The following is a 16,750-nucleotide window of genomic DNA, read 5'->3' as shown; positions in this document are numbered from 1 at the left end:
AAAGGATAGCCTCTCCACCCGCAAGGATACCTGAAAGAAACTGGAACAAAGGACAGTAACTACAGGGGGTGTGAGTGATTGCTGGACCCAGAGTAGAAGAAGGCTGGTCTGTAAAAGGAAGCTTACTGGAACTGGTGAGGTTATATCTGTATTCAGTTTTCTTAGACATAGACTTGTGTGTTCTATTTTATTTTCCTTGGGAATTCACTTTTTTCTGACTGTTACTACTTGGAACTAAGTAAATCCTACTTTCTGTATTTAATAAAATCACCTTTTACTTATTAACCCAAAGTATGTATTAATACCTGGGGGAGAAAACAACTGTGTATCTCTCTCTGTCAGTGTTACAGAGGGTGAACAATTTATGAGTTTACCCTGTATAAGCTTTATACAAGGTTAAGTGGATTTATTTGGGGGTTTAGACCCCATTGGGAGTTGGGCATCCGAGTGCTAAACACAGGAACAGTTCTGTAAGTTGCTTTCAGTTATGTCTGCAGCTTTGGGGCACGTGGTTCAGACCCGGGGTCTGTGTTGGAGCAGACAGGAGTGTCTGACTCAACAAGACAGGGTGCTGGAGTCCTGAGCTGGCAGGGCAGGAAAGCCAGAGCAGAAGTAGTCTTGGCACATCAGGTGGCAGTCCCCAAGGGGGGTTCTGTGATCCAACCTGTAACAGGTGGAAATCTAGATAAACATTCCGCTAGTCAAGCTTCAACATACGGATTCCCATGGATACAAAGATAGGTGAGATTTAACAAGCAAGGTAAATTGCAGAGTTCTAGCAAGTCAGACTAAAGTCCAAGTTGCTGTGTGCAAACTGCATATTGTTCCGCTTGCTGATTATTTACACAGAGTGCTAGGCACTTAATGAAGTGTATTTATCTAAGGCTTTAAAATAGCTTCTACTAATGGATGTTTCACCCCTTGGCAGACAGAAGCAGCTCCAGATAGCTCTTCCCCATTTTTAACCTTCAGAGGTAGTGAAGGTTTGTTCTTTGTTTCAGGCCAAAAGAACAGAATATTCAGGCTGGTCTGTGTTCATGGGTGGCAAGTTTGTAGAAATTTTGGTGGTGCCCAGAATCTGCCCCCCAACTCCACTCCCACCTGTCTAAGGCTCTGGGTGGGGTTTCGGGGGGGAGGTCTGGGGTGCAGGTCCTGGGCTGGGGATTAGGGTGCAGGAGGGGTGCAGGCTTTGGGATGGAGTTTGGGTGCTGGGTGCAGGCTCCGGGCTGGGGCAGGAGGTGGGTGTGCAGGCTTTGGGATAGAGTTTGGGTGCAGGCTCTGAGATGGGGGTGGGGGTGTAGGAAGGGGTGACGGGTGCAGGCTCTGGGAGGGAGTTTGGCTGCTGGGTGCAGGCTCTGGGCTGGGGCAGGGGGTGGGTGTGCAGGAGGGGTGCAGACTTTGGGACGGAGTTTGGGTGCGGGCTTTGGGCTGGGGGTGGGGGGTGTAGGAAGGGGAGGCAGTGCACGCTCTGGGAGGGAGTTTGGGGATAGGAGGGAGTGCAGGGGTGAAGGTTGTGGGGCTGAGGATGAGGGTTTCATGATGTGGGGGGGCTCAGGGTTAGGGAAGAGGGTTGGGCTGTGGAGTGAAGGCTGTGGGGCTGAGGATGAGGGTTTCATGCTGCAGGGGGGTGGGCCTCAGAGCTGAGGCAGAGGACCAGGGTGCAGGGGAATGAGGGTTGGGGCTGAGGATGAGGGGTTCATGATGCGGCGGGGGCTCGGCTGGGGCAGAGGATTAGGGTGCGGGGAGGATGAGGGCTGTGGCTGGGGATGAGGGTTTGGAGCGTTGAAAGGGCTCAGGACTAGGGCCGAAGGGCAGGGTAAGGGCAGCCTGCCCTGCCATTAGTCGATGGCAGGCACTAGGACCCTGGGGCAGCAGACAGCAGTTCTGCCGGGAGCTGTTCCACTGGGGGGGGGGAGGACACGCAGGGGGAGGGGTGGCAGGCGGAGGCCGGGACCTGCTCCAGGCAGAGACGCGGCAGCGTAGGGGAGACCCGCAGGGGCCGCGGCCCGATCCAGGCAGGGCCGGGGGAGAGACCCAGCTCCAAATATTGCTGGAGCAGGGCACCTGGCTCTGAATATTCCTGGTGCTCGGGCACCGCAAATGTATATAACCTGCCGCCTATGTCTGTGTTGTGTAATTTTAAAAAATGAGGAGGAGTGCTATTTGCCCATTTAATTTGTAACATATATAAACCTATGTTCTATAGAATAATTTATAGAATTCTTAAGCAAATTGCATTTAAAATCAGTAACTAACAGAAAAGGCCTCAAATTGTAGAACTATTGCAAAGTAGGTTTAAGGGGGAAAATCACTCTGGAGCATCCCAAAACAAACTCCCACAGCCAACTGCCAATCATTCTGTTCTATGCAGGTTCTGACACTGCCCATCACCATGGTATCTGAGCACCTTTAGTAGCTGGGAGCCAAATCTGTTTTTCCAGGGCAGACTAGACCCTTAATGCAGCCCTTGAGGTTTTCCAGCCACCTCAGTCTCCAGGCTTCTGTTTCATACAGAAGGCTGCTGCAAATTAACTCTATTACAGACTCTTGACAGAAGCTTTTGCCTCTCATTCTTCAGATAGCATCAGACTAACCGGAATTACAGACTAACCAGTGCAACACATGGAGCACAGGCATCACTAGCTCCCACAGTTGCAAACTTTTGGCAAGTCACTTCTGCTATGGTCTACACTCAGGGTTTCAAAGTTAGTTGTAGATAAAAACTACACTGTAATAATCTGGTCTAAGTATTATCCCCTTTGGACTTGAGCAGTTGGCCATTTTTGATGAAAGAGTCTTTGATGCAATCCTGTGTTTTTGCTGAAGTCCTATTTTCTGAACATGTAGGAATCAAACAGTGGGAGATGGTTTTTGCTCACAGTTCCAAGGCTCTTTCTAGCCAACTTATTTGATGCATTCTTTAATGTTATGTCTTTTTTTTTTTAAATTCCAGTTGATCATAAACGGGCTGTTAATTGTGATTGGTCAGCAGTCAATGTTTCAATTTACTTGGATGAACGTGCAGCTGCTTCTGGCGAGAACACAAAGCTTGGTTATTCACCCGCCATAACCAATTGTGCCAACAAAGTGGAACATTTGAATTTTTATAGAAAACCAACCTAAAAGAGGTGTAAACTCAAACATTTTTGGAGGGAGAGGGGGCACATTTTTAACAGCTAGAGTAGTTTTCTCTTTAAACAATTGACCAAGGGTTGTGCTGGATTCTCCATCACTGGTGATTTTAAAATCAAGATTGGCTATTTTTATAAAAGATATGCTCAAAAAGGAATTAATTCAGAAAAGCCTATGCCTGTTATACAGGAGGTCACACTAAATTATCACAATTATATCACAATAACTATATTATTATCACAATTATAATATATGAATATATGTCTATTTCCCTTTCAAAAACCTAATGCAGTGGAAAGTTACAAAGGAAACAAAAATGTCTTGCCAGGATCTGTTCTGGAAAAGTTATCACAGCTTTTAAAGATGGCAGAGAAATGTTGAGCTCATACATAGTTTCAATAAGGCATAATTTATTCCTCTATCTTGTCTGAAGGACTCTGACCTGGAGGACACATACTCTTCACAAAGGCTTCCTTTTCTTTTTCAGTGAATGGCATCCTGTACTATGAAAGCCCATATTTGGGAGAGCTGTGCTCTTTGAAAGTGCTCATAGAATGTGCCCTTGTAGAGAGCCTAGAGGGAGCGGAATCTGTAGTTCCACTAGAACTTAATCTTATAACTACACCATTTATTGGAGCAGCAGCTAAGTTTAAACATTGCACAGAAGCATCAGGACCTGATAGACAAATGGATCCACACAAAGAAGAGAAAAGTCTCTAACCCGGCTGATTCCAGAGTGTTGTGCTGAACTCAAATAACCTTAGGAAAGCAGGCAATGGACTTCGGGAGGCATCTCTAGAACTGTGCCAGTGGACTGAGAAATCGTCCAAAATGGAAACAAAATTCTGAAACATGCCCAGAAAACTAGCAATTGGTTTCTTTCTGACTCTTCTCCCTGCAGCTGACAAGCCAGAAAAAATTAAGCTAAATCCATGTGCCAGCTGGAATTAATAGGTTTTCAGTGGTCATTTTATATCCAGCCAGCTTGTGTGTGAATGACAGAGGGCAGGCCTACCTTTTTGTGGTCCTGCAGGAAACCAGATAAGCTTGTTGTAGGAACTGTGAGAAGAAATGTTTTTCTCCAGGCTCTATCATGAAATGAGATATTGTTCTTGACTTGGGTTTTATGTCCTTTGGACTGAGTTAAACTTAGGATTGCTAATGGTACTTAAGTGACCTTGGAAGAAATATTAAACCTTTGCTGGTTTTCTTCTTTTTACAAAATGACTGGTGAGCAACCTTGCCCTCTATTTTATGTCTCTCTGCTGTTTGGAAACTGTTCTTTCTTTTACATATATCCAGCACTGATTGCTTTCAGTGGCAGTGGCATATCTTTTTCCCTCATGAAGCTAGAATGCTGGCAACTGCCTAGGGAGTAGAAGCCTTTAAAGATTTCATGTCTAGAGTGAAACACAGTATAAATAAATAAATGAATCATGCAGATCTTCTGTTAACTTAAAAAGAGGGAAGAGCTAAAGATTCGATAGAGCCAATGACTGACCTGGCTACTTCAATGTAAGTAATTTGGAGGGGTTTACACTGTAAAGAGGCACCAATATAAAACCAGGAGAGATGTTGTGAAGGAGACATGGGAGCCCTGCACAATACTGGGAACTTAGGATGTAGGTGGTGGTGGTGTTTAGGCACAAAATCTATTAAAACAACCATTTTGTTGGGTTGCGGGGTTTGTGCCATATAAGTATTACATGCAATTACCTCCACTGTCTTAAGCTATTGAGGCTGGATAGTCACACTGCATGTATTAAGAAGTTTCTTTTCCCCACCCCTTTCTTCCAGCAGGTTAACAGTGGAAAGTTTAGGTGTAGAGTGTCATTGTTAGTGTAACTCTTTCTTGATTTTTGTAAGTAACTTGCCTAGTGAAAGGCTGTAAGTTTCATGTGGTTAATTATATAACATATTTTGGCCTTGAGAACTAGACTGTATTGCTGAGCTAATTTTGTCCCTTTTATTAGCACAGTGTCCTCTTATAACTGTAGATAAAGAGTTCATACACAGCCAATGCTTCATCATTTCAGCCTTTTGGCTAAGATCTATTCTGGTAGTCTCCCACCATGGAAGAATCTAGAGGTTCCGCTTCCTTAGCCAGCAGCCCCTTGTGGGAGGCAACGAGTATCGGTGTGGCTATCGCTTGTCTTCCAACCCTATACAGTCTGTGTTCCTCTGGGTTGGCCTGACTGGCTGCCCTGGTGGATGCCCTTCTACATGGGTTTTCCAAAATGCAGAGGCGGAGGGGAAAAATCAAAGTCCGTACAGCTTCAGATCCCCCTGTTTTTTATACTATTGGTGTCTGGATTGAAGAAGAACTGACGGAGCCCAGCTAACTCCTTGACTCCACAATCTCCAACTCCATGGAGTGCCAATGCAGGGGCTTTTGTAGAGAAGGCAGGAGCATGCCGCAGAGGTGAAACTTCTGCCTTTTTGCAGCAGTAGGTTCCCCTCCACACATGATGGAAAACACGTCCATATAAAGTAGAGTTTGGGTTGTTGCCCGTGTACTGATTCCATCCACGAAGCAGGAGAGGCTCCAGTGCCCATAATTGGGGATTTATTGTGCACGTTTTATCATTTTCTAAAACAGACTTGCTAAAATGTGTGAAAATATATTTGTCTAAATAGTATCTACAAAAGGGATCTCTGAGAAGGATGTAAGGTTTATTGTTTAGAGTGGGGAGGAGAGACTATTTATATTTTAATGAAGTCTCTAGAAAATTTTGAAAAGCTCCAGAAATTTGGGTCACACCCCAAACTTTCCGATAGTGCCCCTTTTCCCCAGAATACAGGCCTGAGCTGCAGCTTGGGTCTGGAGTCAGTTCTGACTTTTCCCAAAGTTTGAGAGCGTTTGAATTTGTGGGTTTGGTTTGGATAGTGACATTACCTCAGAGCAAAATATTAGCAGTTCTAGTCTTGAAGCTTTCTGTGAAGGATAACGTTAGTAATCCTTTCATTTGTTACTAATACAAGTATTTTTGACAGAGCAGATATTGTTTTCATCAGCCAAAGGACACTAAAGCCAAAACTTTCTTCTCAAATCCTTACTCATAATTTTTAACTCTAATAGCCTACTCTCTGTGCACAGAGATCCCACAAACTCCATGTAGAGTGTACATAAAACTGTGCAGAGAGGGAAGATCCACTGTGTGCATGAGAGTGAGAATTTTGCCCTAAAAGCAGACTCTATCTAATCCTGTTTGTGTGGTGTATAAAGTTTATTATTTCCTGATACTAGAAGGGAAACTTTCTCATTATCATCCAGAAATGTTTGGGTTATCCTAGGCACCATCCACACGGCAGTTATGATCATGGCTGAACAATAGCATGGCACTAGCCAGACCACAGCTGGCATGTGTATGTGCCTAGATAAATAGATATCTCATTGCCTGTGTGGACAGAAGAAAATGTTACAGCTGGTGAGAATGAGGTTTGAATCCTGACAGAAGTGCACAGCCATATGTTACAGCCAGCATTTGTTGATAGCTGGTTCTTATGTGATTACAGTTAGGAGGATTTATCGGCCAAGCAAAGTGAGGCCCTAAACTCAACTTCATGGCATTTCTCTGTACGTCATTGTAGCAGGTTGCTGACTCACCGCTGCGGCACCTCCTGCTGGTCATCGGGGAATTAGCTCAATTGCAGCACTCAGAGCACTTCCTGCTGGCTGGTGTCTCTCCTGCTTCAGGCCCCCCGTGTCCCTCCTGAACCCAGGAGCCCCTTACCTTGGGGTGCTGCCCCACAGCAGTGCCCCCACACTCTGGGTCTCCCTTCCCAGGGGAACCTCATTCCCCTGTGCCCACCTTGCCTCAATGGCTACTGTCAGTCGTCATCTAGCCCCCTTTCTGTGGGGCACACTGCAGTCTGTCATGGCCACGCATCATTGGCAAGGGGGTTGGACCAGCTGCCTCTGCCTATCCCCGGGCTCCACCTCTGCAGCCCAGTACCTCCTCAGGCCTTAAACAAGGCCTCAGCTTGGGGAGTTGCCAGACTGGAGCTTCCCAGCTCCTCTTGCCCATCCCCAGCACTGCTCTGCTTCAGGTACCCTGTGCTTATTAAAGAGAAGGTTCAGGGATGTGTGATGGGGTGTCCCTCCCACACAGGATTGGAAGGGGTTAAGATGGCTAGGCAGGCCAATTATCTCCCCAGGCTGCATCTAGAGGAGGAGCTAGGGAGCTGGGGTTGATTTAAAAAGTCCCAACCTCCTGCCCCAGCCTGGTGAAAGTGAGTGAGAGTGGGGAAGAGTGAATGATGGAGGGAGGGGGGATGGAGTGAGCAGGGCCTCTGAGAAGGGGCATGGGGGTGGTACAGGGGTGTTCGGTTTTGTGTGATTAGAAAGTCGGCAACCGTAGGAGTGAGCTGTAATGGGGGTAGGGCTCCGGGGGAGGAGCCCAAGCTGGAGCAGGGCCTCTGGGTGGAGTGGGGGGGCCCACAGTCCGGGTGCCTGTGGGGGCCCCCCCCTCATTCACAGAGCTTCCGGTGCTTGTGCCCAGCCTCCACAAACACAAGAGTCACACACCACCTGTGATTAGAGGGCAGGCCCAGGTCACCATACCAGCCACTGGTGAAGTGTCACTGGCAGTGAGCGGGAAAACTACCTGAGCCCATTTGTGGAGCGGGACTGTGCTACCCTGGAAGAGGGGACCACGTACACTGACTTGGCCAGAGGGCTGAGTCACCAAGAGGAGGCTGCAGTTCCTGGAGTAAGATGGGCCACAGGGCAAGACAGAACAGGGGAAGACACCGCCAGAAGAGAGTGCAAAGCCTGGCAGAGCTAATCTCCAGGATGGCAAGGGGGAGAGGCCACCAATGGTGAGTGCACTCTGTGACAGGGTGACTTGATCACAGTCTAAGTACCAACACGGCAGGGGAACAAACAACAAACAAGCGGCGCAAAAAAAAAAAAAAAAGAAAAGCCGCAACAGCATGATCATGCCGCTCCACTCTTCAGCGGCAATTCAGCGGCAGGTCCTTCGATCTGAGAGGGACCGAGGGGCCTGCTGCTGAATTGCCGCCGGAGACCCCAAAGTGCTGCCCCAATAGCGGCCAGAATGCCGCCCCTTGGTACTGGCTGCCCCAAGCACTCACTTCTTTAGCTGGTGCCTGGAGCCGGCCCTGGGTAAACTGAGCTAAGATACTTCGACTTCTGCTACCCAAATAGCATAGCTGAAGTTGAGTATCTTAGTTCAAAACCCTCCCCCCTCCAACCTGCCCCCTGGGGGTAGCCCAGGCCCAAGAATCTGTGTTTTTTGGTCTTGAGGTTGTCTATCAGTATCAAACAGCGTACTAGTTCTTTGACAGGATAAGGAATTTGTTTCTTGAAGCACAAGGTTCCTATCACGTATGCAGGATCCATTTGAGGCTGACTTTACTGGAATTTGACACCAAGTTCTAGCAAGCAATCCCCCCAGGCAGCCTTACAGTGCTGAGTCTTGATAGTGAGTGCTCAGATCAAAAGTGCTGCAGCTGCCATAAGGAAACAAATTGTTTTCAACCTAACAGCCCCATATGTTTATAGGAGTGCCTGCCGAACCACACCAAAGCCACTTGCTTCTCCAGAAAATTAGGCAGTCTTACTTCATGTGAATGGAATTTCCTGGGTACACTGATGTCCTGCATATACACTGATTAAATCTTAAGACAAAATATTTTATAATCAAAAAGATGTACTGTGGTTTTATATAAAAGGAAGTTCCTGAATTCTCAGTTCAATGCCTCAGGCAGCTGATGTGTCTTTTTCTCTCAGTTATTTAAATATGTATCATGCCAGGAAGTTGAACTTCTCACAGGAAATGTGTTGAAAGCATTTTTCCTTGGTTTGTCATACTGCTAGGAAATTCAGGCTTCCTGCATCACGTGGTTAAACCTCTATGGGCCAAAGGTTTTGCATTCATTGCCGTGCAGTGCCATGACTTCACTGCCACGTGCTGACCCCTGAGAGCCTTCACATGCTTTTGCCTGAGCTGTATGCTGCAGCCACTTTTAACTTCTGTGTTGCACCCATGTCAATAGTTTTTAATACTGTAACTTGTGTATAAATGAACAAGCTTGTCAGTCTCTAATATAAAGGAAAGATATGGGCAGAATGGAGTCCAATCAGCATTTCTAAGGAACACTTACAGACGGGCCCAGATTGAGGTTGTTGTACGTTATCCCTCTGCAGCACTTGAAGTAGGTATTGTGTCTTGGACACACAAATGTGTGGCATGCTCTGGTCTTGCTGAAGAAAATATGCTCCAGCTGTTATGAAATGGAGAATCTCAGAAGGCATTAAAAAAAAAAGCGAGACGTTTGCAGGAATCTATAGGCTGGGTGGAAATGCTCACCACAGCAGCGAGCATGGTATTCCAGCATCCCAAAGTGAAGCAGCTTTTCATTCCTTCTAGTACAGTCTAGAGAGAGGTGTTTAGATCCTAGGCTTCATTTTGTACTCTCAGCTGAAACCTGTTTATTTTAAATAAAGCAGAAGTATTTCCCATTTGAATTGGTTGACTAAATGGAAATGGATAAATACACAAAGTATATTTATTACAAAAAGTATCATGGGGGGTGGAATAGCTCACTCGCAATATTACTAGCTACTTCGCCTCCCAGTCCAGTATCTAGCCAGTAGCAGTGCCCATAATCCCCATGGTACAGGAAAAGGAAAGTGATATCCTGAGGGCAGTGGGGGCCAGCCTCATCAGGGAGCCAGAAGCTGCATATGCAAGAGCAGCAGCTAGGGCCAGTGCAAGGATGTTTCGCGCCCCAGGTGAAACCTCCACCTTGCACCCTCCCCCGTCCCCGAGCCCCAGCCCTGAAGTGCCCCCTCCCCGCAGCAGCTCCCTCCCTCCGCCCTGAGGCGCACCCCCCTGCGGCTGCTCCCCATCTTGAGGCACCCCCCTTGGCCCCAACTTACCCCGCTTCGCCTCCACCCCGAGCATGCCATCACTGCTTCACTTCTCCCACCTCCCAGGCTTGCGGTGCCAAAGCTGATTGGCACCGCAAGCCTGGGAGGTGGGAGAAGTGAAGCAGCCACACGTGCTCGGGGAGGAGGCAGAGCAGGGGTGAGCTGGGGCGGGGAGTTCCCCTGCGTGGCGCCCCCCCCCTTACTTGCTGCAGGCGGCCCTCCCCGCCCTCTCCTGCCCCAGCTCCCTCCGCCTACATGCCGGTGGCAATCGGAGCGGCCAAAGATCTGGCCGCCACGGTCGCTGCCAAAGAAAATGCTGCCCCCCCAAATCCTAGTGCCCTAGGTAACTGCCTAGGTCACTTAAATGGTTGCACCAGCCCTGGCAGAAGCCCAGGAATTGGCCAGAGACCCATCCTTTTATCATCAGGGAGGCAACGACAGCTGTGATAGGGAGGTAACTGCAGGACAGTGGCCTGCAGGCAGGAGAGTGGTGCAGAGAAGTTATAAGACTTGGGGGCTGGGAGTTGTTTTAATCTCTTGTACCCGTTAATGCCATTGTGCCTATTGCATTTCCACATGTCATTTCTGCCAGCCCTGGTAAAAGAATCCTCAGTTGCTGCCTCTGAATGGGAGTGTTTATGGGAACCCACCAAAGGCTAGAGCCTGAAGAGTCTAATGCTTGGAGCCCCTGCAGCATTTGCCTGCGAGTGCGTGATACTCCCAGCATGCTAGCAGGTATCAGAGGAAAGCAGGGTACCGCACCTCTGTGGGGGTGCTTACTATGCACAAGGAGCTGGCAAAGTGTCCTGAGCAAGAAGGTGATGTTTTCACCTACCCTGCTTTCTCTCTTCCAATGACAGCTTTAAAAGCAAATAGAGCCACAACTGATCTTTCTTGCACTGAATTGTCCCTTTCTGTTTTGTCTTACTTGTGTACCCAACGAGGATCTTTGGTACCGTAATTGGGAACGCCTAGTGCAGCACAGATCTTATCAGAGGAGAAGAGACTTCCTTGACTATAGGGGCTGGCTTGCACTGAGGAGAGGAGAGTGACTTTGGTTTTCTCTGTCGACTGTGTGTTAGTTAGCTGAAACACGCCAAAGAAAGGGGTGCTAGATAAAGCATGCCTATTACAGCAGGTACACCAACACACCGATCTCCATTGTTTCATCTACGGGCATTTTGTTAGAGCCAAGGCATAGCTAGTTTGAACAAAAGGGCCTGACACTGCAGTTCAGGGCAGGAAAATAAATATGTTCAGTTGCATAGGAGCCCTAGGCTCAAACACAACAACCAAGAGCAAATTCAAAGAATCTATAGCTGGGGAGCTATTTGCCCTCACATGGCTTGGTTTGGTTCAGTCACCAAAATCGCAAACACTTGGCCATTCTTTAGGAGAGTCCCTCCCTGCAGTCCTCAGATTGGGCGTCATCTTTTGTGACATCTGTCCCATAGTTAAGTTCTGGAACAGGTTACTCAAGGAGATTATGGAATCCCCCTCACTGGGGATTTTAAGAACAAGTTAGAAATAAATCTGTCAGGGATAGTCTGAGAGCAAGATGGGTGAGGTAATATCTTTTATTGGACCAACGTCTATTGGTGAGGGAGACAAGCTTTTGAGCCACACACAGCTATTCTCAGCATGGTAGGGGTAGTCTACCTCTGGAGGTCCCTTCCATCCCTACGCTGCTGTGATTAGAGAATGTATTTTAGCTGTAATAACTTGAGCTGTTGAATTTGGGTTATATATTGGACTAAATTGTAGCTTTAAGTTAAGCAGAGTTCACAGTGAGAAGCCTATTATGTTCATGTGGACGGTAGTTACTATTCATTTTCAAATGCTCCAATTTTTCCTTAATAGTGGACGTTTATTTTAGGTACTCTTCATTATAAATACAAGTAAAGGGGTGGATGTGTGTGTACACATATGAAACAGAAAATGTTCACCTTCTATAAACCTGAAACTTGTATTGATGTTTGAGTGCCTACATCTTATTTACCCTATTCAGTATAAAGACCTTTTGTTCAAACACAATATTCCTTCAGCAGTGTGCCAGATGTTTTAGAACTACAGGCAAATTGAGACCTTATTCTGGGATGTGTTCAAAGAAACAAACACTGGCTTGTGTCCCTCCAAGTTGAGTAGGATCATTATTCTTCTAGAAGTCACAGGGCTGGATTCCCCATTGCCTTAACTTATCCTAGCACAAAGTGGGTGCAAAATGCTAACATTTTGATCTACTTGCATTTTATATCTACTTTGCACTGCTGTCGATGGCTTCGTGAGGTGCAGGGCAATGGACAATTGGGCCCACTATGTCAAGTTTTAAAGATAATACTAAAATTAGTCAGGTAATGTTTTAACTGCTGTTTCCTAACTAATGGCCTCATTAAGACCAAAATTCAGTTTCCTCAGAGCTTTATGTTTTTCCAGAGTCTTCTCTGGATTTAGCTCTGCTTATGTGTACCTGGGACTCACTGATTTTGCCACAGTGTCAGCCCAGCAAAGAGAGCAAAATATCATGCCTCTTCCTCTGTATAGTCTCAGGCTCTGGTCACAGAGGTGGTTCATGCTTGAGAGCTTGGATGGAACCTTCTGGGTATTGTTACAGGAAAGAATGAATACCCAGCATAAGGAAGGCCCTTGGAAGCACATGTGGATGTATATATTCAGACATGAGCTAAGCTGCATCCAGCTGGTAGAGTTGCCAACTTTCTACTCGCTCAAATCCGAACAGTTGTGCCCCGCCCCTTGCCCTGCTCCTTCTCCAAGACCTTGCCCACTGGTCTCTCTGTCCTCCCCTCCCTCTGTTGCTCACTTTCCCCACCCTCACTCACTCTAGGGCGGGGCTGAGGATGAGAGGTTTAGGGTTCAGGAGGGTGCTCCAGGCTGGGACTGAGGGGTTCGGAGGATGGGAGAAGGATCAAGGCTGGGCAGGGGATTGGGGCCCAGGAGGTCAGGGGTGCAGGCTCCAGGCAGCGCTTACCTGAAGCAGCTCCTGGGAAGCAGCTGGCATATCCTCCCTCCATCTCCTATGCAGATGTGTGGCTAAGCAGCTCGGCGTGCTGCCCTGTCCACAGGTTCCTGGCCAACGGGAGCGGCAGCGGTGATCCTTGGGCGCGGGCAACGTGAGGAGCCCCCTGGCTGCCCCTATGCGTAGGAGTTGGAGGGTAGAAATGCCGGCTGCTTCCCGGGAGGTGGCGGCTAGCAGGGAACCTGCCAGGCCTGGTGCATGGCGCCGCCAGCTGGACAGTCAATGGCCCGATCAGCTGTCTTGACTGGAGCTGCCAAGATCCCTTTTCGATAGGGTATTCCGGTCAAAACCGGATACCTGGTCACCCTACCAGGTGGCGTGGGGGGATAGAACTCAGGACCTGTTGCTGTTAATGATTGAGTATCTGACTGGACTTCATGATTTGGCAAAGGAAAGAAAACTCAGACCCTTTTGTTCCACAAACACGCAAGGAACTGTAGGGGCTATAACACATTACTTCAGAGTCACTGCTGCATAATACCGTGGTTCACACTCCATAACTCCGCATAGGACTCAAGGCCTTGACTGTAGCAGAGACAGACTGAAATTGGGAAGCTCATATGTGGATCGAAACTCTGAGTATTTTTCAGACCCAAGATACTGGTTTGTTTCCGTCTTTAGAATATAGTTTGGGTCCCTTTCTGATAATCCCATACAAAAACTTACCCTATCATATTCATTACATTTATGAATAACTTGTTCTTCTTCTTTTTACCCTCACCTGGTGTTATCTATTTAGAAATCTAAGAAACATTAAGGGAAAGGGCCCTACCTGACTACCTGAAAAAGTTACTAAAACATATTTGAGGGACCAGGAAGACAACCCCATAATTAAGGGTTAAATTGGTAGACGTGTATTATGTGCCTTCTAATTCTAAACCATCAGATTTCCTTGTTATAGTCAGCTCTTTGTTCGGCAAAGATCAGGTCGGGTAGCTTGATCCAATGAGTGGGTTTTACCATGAGAAGTCTTGATTTCTTCTGTCTCACATGGAAGGACTTGATTGCCATTAAAAAGCATTTGCCAGAAAAATACCGCCGCACAGTGATCTAGATGATCCTCTCCCACAGTGACCACTTATTTGCGTTGAGATGGTGCCTGAAGCCCCATTGTGCTAGGCGCTGTTGAATGAACAGATGATTTCCTGCCCCAAGAAGCCTACAACCTATGCATATGATGAGAGAGACAAGAGGGGGCTACAAACAAATAGAGATAGGGGGACAGAAGGGAACAGGGAGAGATGAGTTTAGATTTCTAAGGGGATAAATAATTTGGGCAGAATTTGCACCAGATGAGGCTATTTTAGCTCCATTGTCTTCAGTGAAGCTATCACAAATTTACGCCAGCTAAGGATCTGCTGCGGGTGAGTTTGTGTGTTAGTGAGTTAGGCCTCTGCCATTCCCCAGCCTTGGCACCAGAAACAAGCCAACAACAAAAATGCTGTCTCTGTGTATGTAATATAAATTTAAATCGGAATCGGAATTCAGCTATAAGCTGTTGGTGTCACTGCCCTTTACTGAGTCACATGCCACCAGCAGGTTGATTTTCTTTTTTGGTGGTTCGAGATCTGTAGTTTCCGCATCAGAGTGTTGCTCTTTTAAGACTTCTGAAATCATGCTCTACTCCTTGTCCCTCTCAGATTTTGGACACTACTTCAGATTCATAAACCTTGGGTCAAGTGCTGTAGCTATCTTTAGAAATCTCATGTTGGTACTTTCTTTACGTTTTGTCAAATCTGCAGTGAAAGTGTTCTTAAAACGAACATGTGTTGGGTCATCATCTGAGATTGCTATAACATGAAATGTATGGCAGAATGCAGGTAAAACAGAACAGGAGACATACAATTCTCCCCCAAGTTGCTCAGTCACAAATTTAATTAACACATTATTTTTTAATGAGCATCATCAGCATGGAAACATGTCCTCTGGAATACTGGATGAAACATGAAGGAACATATGAATGTTTAGCATATCTGGCATGTGAATACCTTGCAATGCCCGCTACAAAAGTGCCATGAGAACACGTTCTCACTTTCAGGTGACATTGTAAACAAAAAGCGGGCAGCATTATCTCCTGCAAATTGTAACCAGACTTGTTTGTCTGAGCAACAGGCTGAAGTAAGACTGCATTTTTTGTAGGTTTTACATTGTTTTATTTTGAATGCAGTTATTTTTTGTACACAATTCTATATTTGTAAGTTGAACGCCCATGATAGAGATTGCAGTACAGTACTTGTATTAGGTGAATTGAAAAATACTATTTCTTGTTTTTTACAGTGCAAATATTTGTAATAAAAAAGTGAGCCCTGTACACTTTGTATTCTGTATTGTAATTGAAATCAATACATTTGAAAAAGTAGAAAACATCCAAAAATATTTAAATAAATGGTATTCTATTAACAGCATGATTAATCACCGTTCATTTTTTATCACGATTAATTTTTTTTCATTGCTTGACAGCCCTAGAGAATGGCCCTGCTAAACTGAAGTCTTCTGAGGCAGAAGTACAGAGTTATACAGAAGTGAAGAGCACCTGTTGGAGTTGTTCCATGTGTAAGTTTGTTCTTCTTTCCCATCCATTATGATATTTTTTCCCAGTGTGTGGTTTTTAAGAGGAAGAGATTTCTATCCTGAAGTCTTTATGTTGTAACTATTTAATCTTCACCACATCTTTGTGAGGTAGGCAAGGGTTAACCACATAGGGAAAGGGAGAAGTTAAGCCACGTGGTGGTTACATCTACACATGGAGCTGGGGTGTGATTCCAAGCTCGTCATCATACTTGTGCTAGCTCTCATTGAGCTAACACGCAACGAATAGTAGGGTAAACGCAGCAGTGGTGAGCGGCAGCAAGGCCTAGCTACCCTGATTACATACCTGTGGGGCCGGGTGGGGAGAAGGTTGTACTTGAGGCAGCTAGCCTGTGTAAGCCAGTGGATGTGCTAGATCATTTTGTTTAACAGTAACGCGGACCATTCACTGCAGGTAGAAAATATTCTATTGCTTGAGCTCGTATTTGTGTTCACTGTTGCAACTTAAGCAGAGGAAACCAACCTCAAAAAGATACAGGTACGTGAATGAATCCAATCTGGGTCAAATTCTTCCATTTTTTGCTGTGCTCAGGATGAGTTGTGATCCAGATTTATGGAAACTGAAAGTAGAGTAGGTGGCTAAATTCCACTGTGCAGTGCAGAATATATTCCTAAACACCTCTAGTCACTGATGCAACTTGTAATGGTGTGTGGGAATACATATATACAGTTATTATCTACTGTTATGGGATGTCAGTGTTACTATAAGCCTTACTACTGGCGCACCTAAAACTGAGCCTCTTAACTCAAGTGGTTGGATCCTGTGTTTTTTAGAGCCAAAGGACCTGAGTTCTAGCCCTGCTTTGCAGACTGCTTACAAATGTAAGGGCCAAATCTTCAAATCTTGATAGCACTATTGACTTCAAAGGAGCTATGCTGATCACACCACCTTAGGACCTGGTTTAAAGCTGTTAAGTGGACGGTAGTTTACTACAAAAATAAGAATGGCTATATTGGGGCAGACCAATAGTCCATCTAGCCCAGTATCCTGTGGTCCGACAATGGCAAATGCCAGGTGCTTCAGAGAGAATGAGCAGAACAGGCAATCATCAAGTGATCCATCCTCTGTTGCCCATTCCCAGCTTCTGGCAAACAGA

The sequence above is a fragment of the Gopherus flavomarginatus genome, chromosome 3 (assembly GCF_025201925.1).
Source record: "Gopherus flavomarginatus isolate rGopFla2 chromosome 3, rGopFla2.mat.asm, whole genome shotgun sequence".
Classification (NCBI taxonomy): domain Eukaryota; kingdom Metazoa; phylum Chordata; order Testudines; family Testudinidae; genus Gopherus; species Gopherus flavomarginatus.
Note: the sequence above shows the minus strand (reverse complement) of the source record.